This window comes from Hakea prostrata, chromosome 1 (genome assembly GCF_041222555.1).
Source record: "Hakea prostrata isolate BN-2017 chromosome 1, UWA_Hpros_2, whole genome shotgun sequence".
NCBI lineage: Eukaryota > Viridiplantae > Streptophyta > Magnoliopsida > Proteales > Proteaceae > Hakea > Hakea prostrata.
In genome coordinates, this window is record NC_142600.1 from 55,610,642 (window position 1) to 55,629,371 (window position 18,730).

Genomic DNA, 18,730 nt, shown 5'->3' on the forward strand with positions numbered 1-18,730 from the left:
AAGATAAACAAAAGATCAAAATAAGGAAAGAATAAATCACATATCATCAGAGTATGAAAGACAATCAAAATGTCTAAATCAATAAGTAAAGTGAGGCGGAATCCCACTCTACAACCAACGGAAAAGTAGATCGTAAGTCAAAAGAAAGATTACATCTGGTTCTAAGATAAGAAAGAAACTAAACTAAAGTCTATTCTACTTTACAGAGAATGTCTTCATAAACATAGACTTCATCAATGACGCTTAGACGTTCCCACTCCACAGTAGGGCTAATCCTGGTAACAAGTAAGACCACTTGAGGAATCCTCAATGTAATCTTCATGGTTGCCAGCACCTTGTGTAACATCCAGTCCAAACCTAGCCTGGACACCCTATTTATTTTGGGATATAAAAAGACTGGTTCAATGTTAGACCTTAAAAGTTAAACTTTAATTTCAATATTATTATCTTTGAAAACCTTAGAAAGCCATGTCAAACCTTTCCCTTAGGGTAGATTTGTAATGTTTGGCCTTATCCTACCTTGGCCCAGCCCGGGACCTATTATGTTTGTAGGTCCGAAAACACAAAGTGGGGGGGGGGGGATGAGACTTGTGGACCCTTTTGGTTGATGATTTGGTGTCAGAACCCAAGCCCTTGGACATTGATGATGATGCCCCTCACTTGAGAGCATTGTCAATGTTAGTTTTGAATCTGCGCACCGAAGAGGGGTGAATTAGTTGAAATACCAAATGAACTCCTGTGCTCAATCTGAATATATTTCCTGAAACTAGACTTCTTGATGGACTTGTAGGAGAAAACCCCACTCCATTTGACCCCATATAGCCCTCCAAATCCCTGTCCGAAGTTGCTGAACTATGTCTGGCAAATCCTGCTTGCGCATCGAAGAAGGTGAGCTTAGTTGGTGGAGCTAATGACCTCACATGCTTGATCCAAAGGTATTTCTGGAAACTAGACTTCTTGATTGAATTGTGGAAGAAAGCCTCACTCAATTTGACCTTGTATAGCCTTTCAAATCCCTACTTGAAGTTGCTGTTCTAAACCTGAGTTTTCTGCTGAAATCATTTTGGTCGATCATTTTGGTCGATACCATCGACCAAAAGCATCGACCAAAATGTCCCAGTCTGCCAAGTTAATGATTCCATGGAATATTCCTTTTCTATTTAATATGACCTCGAGCCTTGAGCCCTTTGCAATCATTTTTCTCACCTGGGAACGTGGGGAGAGCTTCCCAAAGCAGCTCCTTGGTTAGTGTGAAGGGTATCTTATCAAAGACACTTAGTTTATCATTGATTCTTGCCTTCATCTTCTACACTAAGGTAAGACTCTTCATTCCACTCTCTACCCTACCATTTTCTACTCCTTTCTATTGTCATCTTGCTGATGGGACATTTGGAATGGTGCTGCAACCTTGCAACCACCACTCCAAGTGCCTACTCATGCTCAATCCATGATTCCCTTAACCATTCATTGATGCTAATGCTTATATCTCATGCCTAGCATATGTATTCCATGCTTTACCTATTAACATCATACCATTTGATATCAAACTGAGCTATAAAGTGTATTATGTTCATGTTTAACATTGCCATATGATCCAATCGAATTCCTATTAGTTCCTCTAGCTATTGCATGCTATTCCTCATCAATGCAATCAATCCCAACTCATGCCATGATGTTTATCACTTGAACTTGATAGCTCAAATTGGGGCTTTTTAATTAGACCATTGGATTGGGTTAATTCCTTGATTTATAGTGTCCTACTACTGTTGTTAAGTATGCCTCCAAGTTTCAGATCGATCCGAACCCCGGAAGACCCATTTCGGACCAAAATCCCCAAAATCCACTATTCTGTCTCGAAGACAATTTTGGTCGATCATTTTGGTCGATACCATTGACCAAAACCATCGACCAAAGTTGTTGCTGACAGCAACCTTGGCCAGTTTTGATCCAATTGACATCCAATCTTCCCGATTCCTTCTCTAACTTATTATTGATGTTTGTTTAGGGCCTTAACACTTCTTTTGGACTATTTCTTGGTATTCTCAATTCATCATCAACTCAACCTAAGGTAAGGATGGTTATCTCCATAAACATATAGATCATCAACTTATGATTTATGTTCTTATTTATGAATAGAATCTCTTGATTTCTTTTAATCGTTATAAGGCTGTGATATATGTGTTAGAACAGTAGTATTGAAATCTTTATACTTTTGTCATGTTACATTACTATTCTTGTTTACTTATGTCTATGATGATTCATTTCAATATCATGATTTAACTTGTATTATGAAGATGTATTGGATGCATGAGAAGTGATGAACTTGAATATGTGATTGCCTACGTATAACTTGGGATTGGGGAGTGTCCTATTGACGCTTCTGTCCTTGGGCACCGGAGGGAATAGTATGGGATGTTCTCCGAAAGTGCCTATCGACTCTTTCCCGGGTTATTGGATGACATACATAGGATTGTCTAGTGGTTTGGCTAGGATGTCCCTGTCGTATCAGACCCGAATCGGAAGGGCATTGAGACAGAACAACCCGTGGTAACAGTGGGGATTTGTGGGCACTCAAGACCGGTAACCAACCCGTGAGAGGTCATAAATCTCATTGTGGGGGCCATTTATTGGTAGGGTTGCATATGGATAGACTTGGGCTCACGGGCGCTCAAGACCGGTAACCAACCCGTGAGAGGACGTGAGAGCTTCCCCTTTACTATATGTGGATGACCAATAGGGTTGATGAGTCCGTAATCCGGGATTACGCTGACTCTAGTGTGAAGGATACCGGAAAGGATCGCCGAGGGCGAGGAATGGACGTATCTGGATCTGAGTTGATATGACTGAGTAGATGACTTGCATTGGGCTAGGCTTTACTGTGACATGCGCCAGTACTTGACCAAATGGTGATGTGAGAGAGCGGTGACCGATCCCCTTACCACGGCTTTTGATGACTTTACCGATCTTCCCCGGGCATTCCCAAGATATGGAAATGGGAGAGTGACTGACGACCCAGAGAAGTACGGTGCTATGACTTAAAGCATGTCTACCCTAGATGACCAGCATACTTAGAGTTAGATTCATGTTTACATCATATGTCTCATATCATATTGCATCATGCTATGTTGTGCATCATATGATTTTATGTTATTATGGAATAACTTTCCTTGCTGAGTTCCTTTGAACTCACTCCTTTTCGCAACATATCTTGTTAGACTTTCCTGCAGGTACTACCACTGTTGACTGTGGCAGTCAACCCTCTGGAGGCCAAGTTGAAGACTTGTATCATACTGGTGGCGATGAACCAGTTGATAAAGACGAGTAGACCGAGATCGGGACTTTTTGTAATAGTTCAGTTTTATATTGTGTGTTAGGGATGGGATGTCGCCTCATTCCCTTTTTAACCTTTTATTTGAATTGTCAGGACTATAGCTTAGTTGTTTCACTTGTTATTTGGTGAATCGGTTGTAACCTTTAATTTTAGTCGAACCATCTTCCGCTGATATTATAGGATGGGTTTCCTCCCTCCTTTTCACACTTGATTGTTTATACTAATAAAATCCTTTCCGCACTCTGATGTTATTTGTGAATCCTTCTGAGGTACTTTCTCGACTTTTATTATTAAATTATTTGGATACAAGGAATTGTTCTTGCTTTTGATTATATTATTGTGCTAAGTGACTATGATCGTTCCTAAACTTGATCGGCGGGACAGTAATTCACTCCCTGGGTAATCCAAATAGGGTATCCCCTTGGTGGATTTAGGGCGGGATGTGACACCTTTCGTGAAGTGTGCATCTTCAGTTTGCGCTTCCTCATATTGACCTTCATAGTCATCGGTACCTGTAGAGTAATCTAACAAAAGATATTGTACAAAAAGGAATGAGTTTCAATGAAACCGAGTAAGGTAGTTAATCCATAACAACATAAATAGCAGGAAATTCAAAGCGAGTGAAATGCTATATGATATGAAACACATGATGCATTATGATTCTAACTCTAATGTATGCTGGTCTCTATTGGCAGACATGCTTTAAGTCATAGCACCGTACTTCTTTAGGAAGGTCTCATCACACAATGCCTTTTGGTAGTGGGTCCGGCATCCCTCGGGACATTCCATGGCTGGGGGTTAAGTCACCACTCTCTCACATCACCATTGGTCTAAGTACCGGAGCATGTCAGGGTCAAAGCCTAGCCAAATGCAAGTCTCCTACTTAGTTACATCAAGTCAGATCCAGATACGTCCATTCCTCGCCCCTTGCGATCCTTTCCGGTATCCTTCACACTAGAGTCCTCATAGTCCCTGACTATAGACTCATCAACCCTACTAGTTATCCACATATGGTAAACAGGAAGCTCTCACGTCCCCTCACGGGTTGGTTACCGGTCTTGAGCGCCCATGAGTCCAAGTCTAGCCATATGCAACCCTACCAATAAATGGCCCCCACAATGTGATTCCTGTCCTCTCACGGGATGGTTATCGGTCTTGAGCGCCCATGAATCCCCATTGCTACCACAGGTCGCTTGGTCTCAATACCCCTCATATTAGGGTTTGACATAACAGGACATCCAAGCCAAACAATACTAGACAACCCTAAATATGTCATCCAACAGTTTAGGAAGGTGTCCAAAGGGCATCTCCGGAAACATCCCATAATATTCCCGTAGTTGTCCAAGGACATAAGTGTCAAAAGGACACCTCCCCTTTCCAAACCATACCTAATCATTCACAAGCATAAATCCATCATGTCACATACATGGTAACTTCTTATATAGAAAGAAATCAATAACAACATACAACTCGCATATAATTAGTAAGTAAATCATACATGAATCAATTTAGTATAAACAAGTAATGCTACTATAATCAAGATAGTTGCATCAATAGTATATCATTGTAAGAATCTAATTAAGGAAATAAATCAAAGATTCAAATATAGAAACTAGATTCATGCAATCTATGTAATTAAGGAAATAACTTGCAAAGGATCTTAGGGAATCAAGTAAGACCTTGACTAAACTTGGGAAGAAAGTCCTAAACAAGTGTATATAACATATTAGGAAAGATACCTAAAAGGAAAGATATCAAAACATCCAAAATAGACCAAATATGAGGTTGCTGTATTCATTGGTCGATTGATTGGTCTACTGCCTCAGTTGACCAACAGAGACAGTGGCCTTCAAAATCAGAGATTTTAGAATATAAAACCGAATTTGGTGGTTCAAAAGGGTACTAAACAAGGGGGAAACTACAATGATAGTATACTAGTATATAGAGGACTTCAAAACGCTAATCATAACAAGTCTTCAAGTCACAGATTAGGAAACAAAAAGTTACCATAATTAGATCAATCATGGTTCTTGAAGAATTCATAGTAAAAATCATGGACAAGAACAATAGGATGATGGATCACTAATTGTGATAAAGAAATCATGAAAAACATGCATAGATCTTCAAGAAAAATAGATCTAAGACTAAAGAACATCAATCTAAATAAGGAAAGTGAATGAATACATGTTTTCCTTCAAAAGCGAGTGATGATCTTGATGAAGATCATCCACCAAGCTTTAGATCCTTAGGAAAAGAGAGGGAAAGAGTATAGTGATGGTTGCAATAGAGATACAACATCACTTCTATTGTCCTCCATCAAAAAAGGAAAGAAAAATAATGAAGAATTAAAGATGAAACATAGAAGAGGATGATCACATACCTTTTTGTGTAAAAGCACGAGATTTGACGAAGATCCGTCAAGAAGATCACCAAGGATGCAAGGGAGATGACTTGCAGAGGGCTCTAGTACGTTCCAAAGAGTTTGGAGGCAGAAAATACGAAGTAGACTCGAGATTGGACTTAAATAGAGCAAGCAAAGACCTAATCAGCAAAATCAGATCCCATTGGTCGATTGATTGGTCGACTGGCCCAGTCGACCAATGAGTCGACCAATCAGGACAGAAAGTCCAAAACAGGGAAATGAAGGCTTAGATCAAATCCAAACATAAAGGGGTTTTGCACACACATTAAGTGACTTACCTAGTTGGTAGAAATGCCTTTGAACCAAGCCAAAGAGTACTCCAAGTCTATCAACTAATTCCATCTTCATTAGGGTGCAGTTTCCATAAATGGAACATTGACATTAACTCTCATGGATTCTAAGCTAGCCACCAAGTCTTCCACTAGGATGGCCCATAGTTAACTTCTTGCTTTACTTCGGGTTGTCGAACCTACAAACAACAGGGTTTTCGGGTCACGGTTAGGACTGGGTTTCACAGTCACAGATACATTGTTAGTTGCTTCTTTTCTAGCATTTGTTTTGTTTGATACGGGTGCATCTCATTCATTCATCTCATCTACATTTGCTATGAAGACTAACCTAACACCCATGTGTTTATCTAGTTGTTTGTCAATTATTACCCCTGTTGGGTCTGCTGTTAAACTAGATAAAGTGTCAGAAGAATGTCCTGTGTTAGTTTGTGGAAAGAACTTGAAGGCAAATCTAGTGTTGTTTGATATGAAGGATTTTGATGTAATTTGGGAATTGATTGGTTGACATCCTACAATGCTGTAATCTTGTGCTCTTCGAAGAAGATTCAGTTTCGAGGAGAAGGAAATTGAGTTTTTGAATTCCAAGGCAAGAAGGGAAGAGTTAGCAAGAAGACTTTGACCGCTTTAATGCAAGTCCACGCTTTGGTGGAAAATGCTTCACCTAGAAGCAAGGTCAAAGAAGGGAAGAGACTTGAAGAAGTCTGTGTTGCTTGTGATTTTGCTGATGTGTTTCCAGACGATCTATCGGGATTGCCCCCCGATAGAGAAGTTGAGTTTTCCATAGACTTGACTCTTGGAGCGTCTCTGGTATCTAAAGCTCTGTACAGAATGGCACCTACCAGGCTAGAAGAGTTGCAAACACAACTGAATGAGCTCTTAGAGAGAGGTTTTGTGCAACCAAGTGTATCACCTTGGGGAGCTCCAGTCTTGTTTGTGAAGAAGAAGGACGGTAGCATGCGTCTGTGCATTGATTATCGGGAGTTAAACAAGTTGACAATCAAGAATAGATACCTGCTGCCCCGGATTGATAATCTTTTCGATCAATTGAAAGGCGCGACTGTGTTCTCAAAGATTGATTTGAGGTCTGGGTATCATCATTTGAAAGTGAAGTCAAGTGATATCTTTAAGACAACGTTCAGAACAAGGTATGGACATTATGAATTTATAGTTATGCCTTTCGGTTTAACTAATGCTCCTGCCGTGTTCAGGGACCTCATGAACCGAGTATTTCATGATGTGCTCGATAAGTTTGTAATCGTTTTCAGTGACGACATCTTGATCTACTTGAAGAATGAGGAAGAGCATGTGAAACACCTGAATTTCACATCACAAAGGTTGAGAGAAAAGAAACTCTATGCTAAGTTTAGCAAGTGTGACTTTTGGCTCTCAAGGGTGGTGTTTCTTGGTCATGTTGTTTCGGCAGAAGGTATCCGTGTTGACCCGAAGAAAGTGCAAACTGTTACCGATTGGGAAAGACCAAAGACCGTGATTGAGATAAGAAGTTTCCTTGGATTTCGGGATACTATCGGAGATTTATTGAGAACTTTTCTAGGTTGGCTGCTCCTATGACCAAGCTAACTAGAAAAGAAGAGAAGTTTGTGGGGACCGAAGCTTGTGAGAAGAATTTTGAAGAGCTGAAAGTTAGATTGACAAGTGCTCCGGTTTTAACTATACCTGATAGTTCCGGTGGGTTGACAGTCTACACTGATGCTTCCAAGATCGGTTTGGGTTGCGTGTTGATGCAACATGGCAAGGTAGTGGCTTATGCCTCTCAGCAATTGAAGGATTACGAGCGGAACTACCTCATTCATGATTTAGAGCTTGCCGCCGTTGTCTATGCTTTGAAGATTTGGAGACATTACCTGTACGGTGAGAAGATCGCTATCTTCACTGATCATAAGAGTTTGAAATACTTCTTCACCTAGAAGGTGCTGAACATTAGACAAAGAAGGTGGTTGGAGTTGGCTATGACTATGATTGTGACATCCAGTATCACCCAGGTAAAGCAAATGTAGTTGCGAATGCTCTTAGTAGGAAAGGTCAAAGGAAATAATTGAACTTGTATGCTTTGAGTCGGCCTTTGTTGGCATTGATGGAAAGGTTTGGTTTGGAAGTGGTCCCTAAGGGTTCGGATTGTATTCTTTATGCTATGACGGCAAGATCCACCCTTAGAGACCGGATTGTTGCTTTGCAGAGTTCTGATCAAGAGTTGAAAAAGAAGATTGAGAAGATTGCCTTGAATTTAGAAATGGACCCTGCTTTTAGTACATCCTTAGATGGTACTTTATTGTTTAGAGGTAGACTTTGTGTGCCAGCTGTGGAAGAAATCAAGAAGGAAATATTGAAAGAAGCACACCAGTCAATCTTTACAGTACACCCTGGAAGTACCAAATGTACAAGGACTTAAGGGAACATTTTTTGTGGAATGGTTTGAAAGTGGATGTTGAAGACTTTGTTGCCAACGTGTGAAAGCTGTTCGTCAACCTCCGTCCAGATTGCTTCAGCCCCTTCCTATTCCTAGTTGGAAGTGGGAAGATATCTCCATGGAATTCGTGACTAGCTTGCCCCGGACAAGTAAAGGAAATGGCACTATGTGGGTGATTGTTGATAGGTTGACCAAATCAGCCCATTTTATCCCTATGAAGATCACTTACACTCTGGATAAGCTAGCTAGGCTTTATGTGGACAATGTGGTTCGTCTGCACGGAGTGCCTGTGAGTATTGTTTCTGATCGTGATCCTAGGTTCACCTCAAGGTTTTGGAATGGTTTGCAGAAAACCTTGGGAACCCAATTGAATCTGAGTACAGCTCATCATCCACAGTCTGATGGACAATCTGAGCGGACAATTCAAATCTTGGAGGATATGCTTAGATCCTGTGTGGTGGACATGGGTGGAAATTGGGATGAACACTTAGCTTTAGTTGAGTTTGCCTATAACAGTTATCAAGCAACAATAGGCATGGCTCCATTTAAAGCTTTGTATGGTAACACTTGTAGGACGCCTTTGTATTGGACTGAGATGGGTGAAAGAAGAGTCTTGGGTCCGGAAATGATTGAAGCTACAAGTGCAATGGTTGACATGATTAAGAAAAGGATCAAGTCTGCCCAATCTAGACAAAAATCTTATGCTGACAAGAGAAGAACCGATTTGGAATTTCCAATTGGAGAGAAAGTTTTCCTTAAGGTATCACCTATGAAAGGGGTGACAAGATTCAATGTGAAAGGAAAGCTTAGCCCTCGCTTCATTGGACCTTATGAGATTTTGGATAAGGTTGGACCTGTTGCATACCACTTGGCCTTGCCCCCATCTCTTGCTAGAGTTCACAATTTGTTTCATGTTTCGATGCTTCAAAAGTATATAGAGAACCCGGAACACATACTACAGCAAGCACCCAAAGGACTTAGTGTCGATCTTTCTTACGATGAGGAACCAGCCGGAATCCTAGACAAAAAGGACAAGCAGTTGTGGAATCCCACAATCCCTTTGGTGAAGATTCGGTGGAAGAACCACACCCCAGAAGAAGCTTCATTGGAGAAAGAAGAAGACATAAAGGAGAAGTTTCCTCATCTTTTTGGAAGCACAGGTACGCTTTCAATTTCGAGGACGAAATTTCTTTTAAGGGGGGGAGAATGTAAAATTCAGCCTTATCCTAACCCTGACCCTGCCCGGATTTTGTATTGTTGTAGGTCCGAAGACCCAGAGTGGAGGTAGAAGAGATTTGTGGACCCTCATTGTTGAAGATTTGGTGTTTGATCCAGAGCCTATGGACATTGACAGTGTTGCCCCTTACTTGAGCACATTGTCAGTGTTTAGTGAAAATCTGCACATCGAAGAAGATTGAATTAGTTGAAGCACCTATTGAACTCCCGTGCTCAATCCAAAGGTATTTTTTGAAACTAGACTTGTTGATTGACTTGTAGGAGAAAACCCAACTCAATTTGGATCAGTCTGGCCTTCCAAATCCCTACACCAAGTTTGCTGTTAGCCTTGGTCGATTGACCAGTCGACCAGCAGTTATGAAATTCAAAAAATCACAAAAATCTTTACCATTTTGACCCTACCTTTTTGGAACTCGTGAATGAAGGTGTACCCTAATCATTGGCACTCCAGAGAACGAGGAGTGACATTCCCTAGGCAATCTCTTGGTGTTTGTGAAGATTATTGGCTCCAATCATTGGCTTTCCATCTCAATCATCACTTCAAGGTATGGTTTCTCTTATTCTCCTTCTAATATACTCAATCCCCTATTAAATTATACTCTTGGGACCATGGTTGAAGTGCTGCAACCTTGCAAACACTTTGCCATGAGCTTCCCCTTTCAATTCCATCAATCTCACTTCATTCTTGCTATGATTATGATTACTTACATTACAATTCCATGATTTCTTTCAATTCAACCTATTCTTCAATTCAAACTAATGTGTAAATGTATACTATGTTTGAATTACTATTGATTCATGATTCTAATTTAGTTCTTATCATTCCCTTAATTGATTCCCCATGATTTCTTGCTATTGCAATCAATTCCAATTCAATTCTTGATGTCTAGCATATAGAACATAGGGTTTCGATTTGGGTATTCATAATTGGACCGTTGGATCATGATGAAACTTAGTGGGTAGTGTCCTCATATTTCCATGATCATCTCCTCCAAGTTTCATATCGATCGGAGCACCGGAAGATCAGTTTCGGGCCAAGTCTCCAATTTTTCCCGTTCTTGTTTGCTCTGGTCGACTGCTTGGTCGACTGACAGTCGACCAGCTAGTCGACCAAGATATGACAGCAACTCTGTCCTTGGCCGATTTGCTTCGTTTGACCTCCGATTCGACTGTTTTCTTCTCTAATGTTGCTTATATGTTGTCTAGGGTACAAACACTGACTTTTGGGATATTCTTGGTGATTCATGGTATTATTTCCTACTCGATCAAGGTAAGGACGGTTGTTACCTCAAGTACGTTGATTATGCGAATCTACTTCTACTTTGGAAACTTAGTATATATACTTCACTAGTGTATTTCTTAGCCATGTATGATTGTAGTATGCACTTTATATCAGTAATGTTATGTTACATGTCATTCGGAATATCATGCTTAATCATTCTTTATGATTACATATATGATTGATCATGTTATATTATGCCTTTGTTTATATGATGAATTATTGATCATGTATGTTATGATGAGATTGAGCTTGTGAATGACTAAGTATGACTTGGGATTGGGAAGTGTCCTACTCACACTTCTGTCCTTGGACATCGGAGGGAATAGTATGGGATGACATACATAGGATTGTCTAGATGTATGGCTAGGACTATCCTTGTTGTATCAGACCCGAATCGGAAGGGTATTGAGACCGAACAACCCGTGGTAATAGTGTGATTTGATGGGCTCTTAAGACCGGTAACCATCCCGTGAGAGGACATTGATCATGCTATGGATACCCGTTAGGGGCCATTTATTGGTAGGGTTGCAAATAGCTAAACTTGGGCTCATGAGCGCTCAAGACTGGTAACCAACCCGTGAGAGGACATGAGAGTTTTCCGTTTGCTATTTGTGGATGACCAATAGGGTTGATGAGTCTGAAATTTAGGATTTCACTGACTCTAGTGTGAAGGATACGTAACCGAGTTGGTTGGTGCCATAGGGGAAGTATCCGGATATGACTTGATATGACTGAGTAGATGACTTGCATTGGGCTAGGCTTTACCCTGACATGCGCCAATACTTATACCAAATGGTGATGTGAGAGAGTGGTGACCGAATCCCCTACCATGGTTTGAGAGGACTTTACCCAACTACCACGGCAGACCCAAGATACGGAATGGGTTGAGGGGGGGGGGGGACTGACGACCCAAAGAAGTATGGTGCTATGGCTTAAAGCATGTCTACCTTAGAGACTAGCATACTCAGAGTTTGAATCATATTGCATTATTGTCTCATATCATCTTGCATCATATTGTGACTTGTATCGTATGATTTGTGTATTGTGGAACGACTCGCTTTGCTGATTCTTTGAACTCATTTCCTTTTGTGCAATTGTTTTGTTAGACTTATCTGTAGGTACTGAAGACATTGATGGATCCACTACGAGGCGGCGCAGGATCCCTCATACTACAGTGAAGGTCCTGGCTATTAAGAAAATTATGGTGAAGGTGCCGAGGGTGATTACCCTCCGTACTAGGGTTAGTCCGACCTTGTTTTGGGAGAGGCCGTGCTTGGTTTCTTTTGTGTACACATACGAAGACACCTTATACAAGATGGAGGAGACCCTAGCTTAGGCCCTTTTCTGTCATTTTAGAACTTGGACATGTTGTATTAACTTTGATGGATTTACTCTTTGATTATTGGGATTGTAATTTAACTAATTGACCACTTTCTGTTGTTTTCGAGAGAAAGTGACTTTTGATCACTCTCCCTCTTTCTTTTGAGAATTACCTTTTTATGTACTTGTTACCTTATAATTTCCGCCTCTCTGATTTGATTATCTTTTCTTATCCATTTTAATCTAGTTATTACTTGCTTAAAACATTGATTATATTGTTTGTGATTATGTTATCGTGTATGTGGGAGGCATGGCGGCTCAATCCTTGATCCTCGGGCTGTGAATCACATTCTCGGGTATGCCAGATAGGATACTGGCTGGGTGGATGTGACACAGGGAGATTGAGCAATTTGGCTTCCCACTTGTTCAACAAAGAACAAAGGAAAGGGTAAAGGAAAAGATCCTTGTGAAGGTGGCCATCGTTTTGTGTTTGATAGGTTGGGAACACAGCATGACATACACTCCTTTCCTAGAGCTGTTGCCAAAGGTCCTCAATTTCTAAAGCCACTAGAAGTCTTAAGGGAATGTGTGGCTGAGTCAAGAGGTTCTATGTCCAAAGATGGCGGCTCCAAGACCTTTTTGTCTGTATGAGGTGAAAGTCTATATCAGCAAATCCAAGACATGAATGAATGTCTTTATCAGTTAGACAAGAGGTTTTGGATGAGGTGCAACTCATAATAAATCAAGACCCTTTCGTGCTAGAAATCATGGCAGCGCCCTTACCGTTCGGTTTTCGTACTCCAACCTTTACTGTTTGTGATGGAACAACTAATCCCATGGCGCATACTATGAAATCCCCGGATTTAACCCTTTAACCCATGGTTTTAGGACTTCGAACACGGGCCTCGAGTAGGCAACAACTATGGGCCATTCGAGTTGAGCCCGAAGGTTTGGAAATGGATCCAATGATTGTGGATGACCCTAGTGATGACTCTACATCTCTCCTAGAGTTTAATATGAGAGAGAAGGTCAATCACGATGGCATTAAAAGAAGATTTTGGCACATCTGTGGACCGACGATGGAGAGTTCAATTGACGAGGTAAATATATCCAAACATAGATAATCAAAAGACCTTTCATTCAAGCCAAAAATCACCGGAATCGGACCTCGGATGGGGGTCCAAACATGGACTGGTTGAGTGGCCGGTTGGGTGATTCTACCACCCGCCCCTCCCCAGTGACGGGACAAAATCGGGAATTCGAGTTTTAAAACCCTATTTATGTTGCAACTCATCTCTAAACGCATTTTCTAATGCTAGAGTGAGGCTGAGGCTTGGGGAAGAGGAGAAACCAAGGAGAAGAGTAGATTTCATCCACCCAAAGCTGCTTTGTGAACCAGATCATCGCGAGAACATTGAAAAAGGTAAGAATCCTTCAAACCCTCTTCTTTAAACATAAGTTTGTGGAGGTTTCTTCACTTTGAATGTGAGATTTTGGTCGTTGAAGCATATTAGGTATATTGAACGCTTAAAATAGTTGTATTTATGCTTCCCTATAGTTTGGGAGTAGTTTGTGTGAATCGTTTTCGCATTTTTGCTCTCTGATATGCCCGCGGGCACTTGCAAGAGCCAAATTTGGCCCTTTTTGATTTAAAATGAATTGGGTCAAATTGATGGTACCTTTAGGACCCTATTGCTTCCAATCAGACATTCCCAAAGTTTCATTTAGATTTGACTTCGAATCGGTGGCGAAATATTGACTTTTCATCAAAACTAGATTAAGAACGGAGGGTTTTAACCCATTTGATAGATTGGGCTTTTGTGGGATGATTTTGGGATACCTTTTGAAACCCAATTTAATTTATTAATTCTCTTACATGATTAAGATTATTTTGATTATAATCACCAACTTGTGAGTGTAAAATTTGGGACTTTGGAGAAAGGAATCGAATTGAAAGGTGAGGAATGACTAACCATGTTTTGTATTATTAAGTGTTGCTATTTTAAATTCTATTGGTGATATAGATTGCTTTAAATTGATATCCATCATGATATGCTTGTGTGTGATTTTGCGCGAATGGAAGGTAAGGTTGGCATGATTGTGTTTTTCTCTTTATTTTGAGTCATATATTATTGATATTGAAATGATATGAGAATGTATGAGATGAATGATGTTGAATGATATTACTTCTCTTATCCTATTTTACTAACTAGGGTTGTGGGTTCGCCTATTACCATAGTGACCTTATGTGATTGCATCTTGACCAAACTACATGAATGATAGGTGTCTAGAAGTGTTGGGCTAGGAATCCCTATGAGTACTACTGCCCTTCCAGTAGGGGTATTGAAGCCGGTTAACCCGTGATGCCAGTGGCTAGGTCTTGTGTGTCAAGCAGGCCCATTGTCATCATAGTTTAGTTGGGTTGCCTATAATAGATAAGGGCTCCTAGGCGCTCAAGAGACTGGTGTTTTTCTTAATGTGTGTCTACCTTAGAGACTTCATAGTAGAGTTTGGACCCATCATTATAACCTGCATTATCATATTTTGTCATTTATTTTATTGTCATCTTGTGGAGATGATATGGGAAATTGTGGTTTAATGCATGACATGAATGTTAGTTAACCTCTTTGAGTCTTTGGAACTCATTCCTTTATTTGTATGTGTTCTTTAGACTTTTCTACAGGTTATGGAGATCCCACTCCCATGGAGGATCCATTTCCAGTAGATTACCATGAGGGAGCAATCGGAGAAGAAGTGGACGCGCATGATGCTTCATGCTCATGTCTGGGTTGTCTTATGGATTTGGCTCCCAGTAGGGAAATTCTTAGATTATTCCACTGCGAACAAACTATCCTCTTTTCTTTTCAAACTTTGATGTTGAATTTATTTGATCCTAGACAAGGACAATTGTAATCATAACATTTCAGATTTTATAACTTTATACTTGAATTTGATTTATTCTTGTCATTTTAATTATGCTATATCATATGTTGTATGGAATTGTCACTGAACTTAGGTCTTGCGGTGTATCACCCCCACAAGTATTTAGGTATGACCTGATTCAGTTGGGTGGGGTGGGGTGTGACACATACCAGCCATTTTACTTCTGTCATTGTGAAACCCAGCCTTAACCTTGACCCGGAAACCCTGTTGTTTGTAGGTCCGACAACCCGAAGTAAAGCAAGAAGTCAACTATGGGCCATCTTAGTGGAAGATGGAATTGGTTGATGGACTTGGAGTACTCTCTGACTTGGTTCAAAGGCATTTCTATATACTAGGTAAGCCACTTAGTGTGTGCAAAACCCCTTCATGTTTGGATTTGATCTGAGCCTTCAAATCCCTGTTTTGGATTTGTTGTCCTGATTGGTTGATTGGGTCAGTCGACCAATGGGATCTGTTTTGTTGAATTAGGTCTTGGCTTCTCTATTTAAGCCCAACTTTGAGTCTAACTCGTCTTTTGTGCCTCCAAACTTCCTGGAACGAACCCAGTTCGAAGGGATTGCCTAGTACGTCTCGGTATGCCACTTCCAAGATGATTGTTGGCTTTGAAGAAAGTCTTTCAGTGAATGCCACGTGGCATTTGGGACTTCTTGAATACCAGCTCACATGGCACCTGGGATGTTACTTCTAGGAAAAAGTAACGTTGTAAGGGGATTCAGCTCATCTTTATCCAAATGTCAATCAATGCATTAAATTCAACATTAAATGCTCTGAGATGTATTAAATGCCCATCAGGAAGCCTCTCATTCGTTCATGCTTTTCCAAGTGTTGTTCCCTTACGTTTTGTCTATTGGACTAAGGGATAGCTATCACTTCTGAGCCCACGTGACTCTGAGTTGCTGATCAATTTGGGATAAGGTGCAACTGGCTAGAAGCTTCTCTAAGAAAATTGAGCTCTTAACTTGGTGATAAGTCAACCAAGAGCAATCTCAACCTTTCATCATGATGTGAAAGATTGGACGGCCCATTCCATCTTGGAGCATTTACTCCTCAATATGAAGATTTGTGTTTTTCTGAATTTGACTTAATCATTCGAGGTGGCTTTCCATCCCCAGAGGCAGCCCATTCTCACATTTCTTTGATCTCTAGGAACCTGGTTTTGACTAGAAGTGAACTAGATTGCACGCAGGCAGATTTTGGAACAACAAATTATTAACCACTAATAGATATTGATATGATACAACACAAAACAAGAAATTAATTCTATAATTAATGGTTCATGTACCACACGAGGAAGCAACGCTAAGCATGCATCATCACCTACACGCAAAGAGAAAGGAGGTTGGAAAATTTTGTGGAAGGGGAAAGTAAGATGTTAAGCTATGGATAACTAGAAGAAAGAAGCGCATAACAACTACATTTGGGGAATTGGGGGGACCCTTTTCAAAATTAAAATTGGCAATGCAACGACTTTCTGTTTTTTGCTGTGCAAGAGATATTCATATTGCTCTCGCAAGAAATACATGGACTTGTATAGATTTAGCTATTGTAATCTCCTCTGTGATGCATATGGGGTGGGAAATGGGGCAACTCAGGGTCCTAAACTCGGATTGGGATGAATTTGTCATGTTGATGGATGTCGTTTTTTAGCATTTCAGGGTCGTTTTGAGGGCATTTTGGGTATTTTACTGTTTTGAGTGGCATTTTCATAATTTTATGTTTTTCGTTTTACGGTTTCTTGGCACTATAAAATCATGTTTTGTTCGTCTTTTTGAAGGATGTTGAATATTATTGTTTCTAAAGAAATGTTTGAGAGATAGAGTTCTCCATTATCAATCCATCCTTTTGTTTGACCTTGATTCTTTGTCATTCACCTTCACTTCGCCTTTGAAATCACAACCATTAGATTCATATAAATTCATGAATCGCCATCAATCCACAAGCCAATACATTCTTGTCTATTTCAAAATCCCAGTTCAAAATCTTAATTAGTTGTCCCTTTTGCTATTGCTAGGCAAGGTGTGGAATTTTGGTGCTGGAAAATTCGGGGGGTTTTAGTCAATCCCCCCCCCCCCCCACCAAGTTTTGGGAGCTATTTTAGGTAATTTTGGGTCAAAATTTGGTGTCTAGTCTAAGTTTCTTAACTAGTAACTTATTATGATTCTACATTCCTAAGTAATATGAGTGGATTAAGAAACATTCAAGAATACAAAAATATTCTAGATTTCTACCATGATTCTTCATATCACCACCCTCATTTAATTATCTTTACACCTCATCTTTCCATATTTACTGAGGTTCACCAATCACCATCCTCATCACATTATCCTTTTATCTCATCTTTCCATATCTATCGAGATCTTCCAATCACAACCCCCCATTACATAATTATCCTCCAATTCACCATTCCTATCTAGTATTACTTTGTAATATTGTGTAAATCATTATGATTATACATTCCTAGGAGTAGATTAGGAAACATTCAAGAATGCAAGAAAATAGGAGGAGAGAAACTCCAAAGAAACCTAAATAATCACATCGAAATTTGATTATAAAGGGCAATATTTCGACGAATTTATCATGATAAAATGAATAATCGAAGATATATCACCGATATAGTGTAAATATCATTTCGGTCTTCATTTTATTTTACTACCTACTGAACGGAGAAATATCACCATGTTTCGGCAATATTTCACTGATATTTCTTCACCTAAATGCTTAAAGCTTGAAACAGGAAGTCTTTCCATGGAGGAAAAGAAGAGAGCATTTCCTGGATGTTTGGTCCTCAGTTCCAGTCTGACTAAATTTGAACAAGAGTCTTGTGCATCAAGTTTGAAATTTTGTGACTACACATATCTATCACATGATAAAATTGAACTTAGTAATTTAATCAATATTTTATTCATTTGATAATTTTGAAGAGGTTTTGGATTGTCCGTAGTAGAAGAAAATAAATTCAAAATCCATAGAGGGATATGAGGTTAAGTTTGACCACAAAATTTGACAGGTAAAATATCTAAAGTTCATCAATACTCAAATGCAATAGTTGATATAAGATAGAGTTTGTATGCATGTTCAATTCCTCCTCCGACAATGTGTTAGTTTCACAAACGAAATTGAAGGAATTTTCAGTGTAATATTGAAAGAAAATGAGCAAGGAGACATCTCAAGACAGACACACACAAGAAAACGGTGTTATTAGCTCTCTCGCAAACCCTGGGTCAAAAACCTCTAAGGGCCTGTTTGGTTACATGAATCTAGAGATTTTAAATCTCTGGATTCATGAATCTGAGAATTATACCCGTTTGGTTGTAAAAATCTCTACATTCATGAAATCTAGAGATTCACATTTTTACACTAAAAACGTGAATCTGTAGATTTATGGGTAAGGGTGAAATCCCAGAGATTTCAAAAAAATCTATACATTTGCACATTTACAAAAATCACGGCGATCAAATAGTTTTTTAGGATGAATCCACAG

General features: G+C 39.8%; 1 protein-coding gene across 1 annotated transcript in view; it reads left to right on the forward strand.

Moving 5' to 3' along the window:
* LOC149029159 (uncharacterized) overlaps positions 1 to 18,730 on the forward strand; it is a 49,216-nt gene that overhangs the window by 26,567 nt on the left and 3,919 nt on the right. The gene's annotated exons all lie outside the window — the stretch shown is intronic.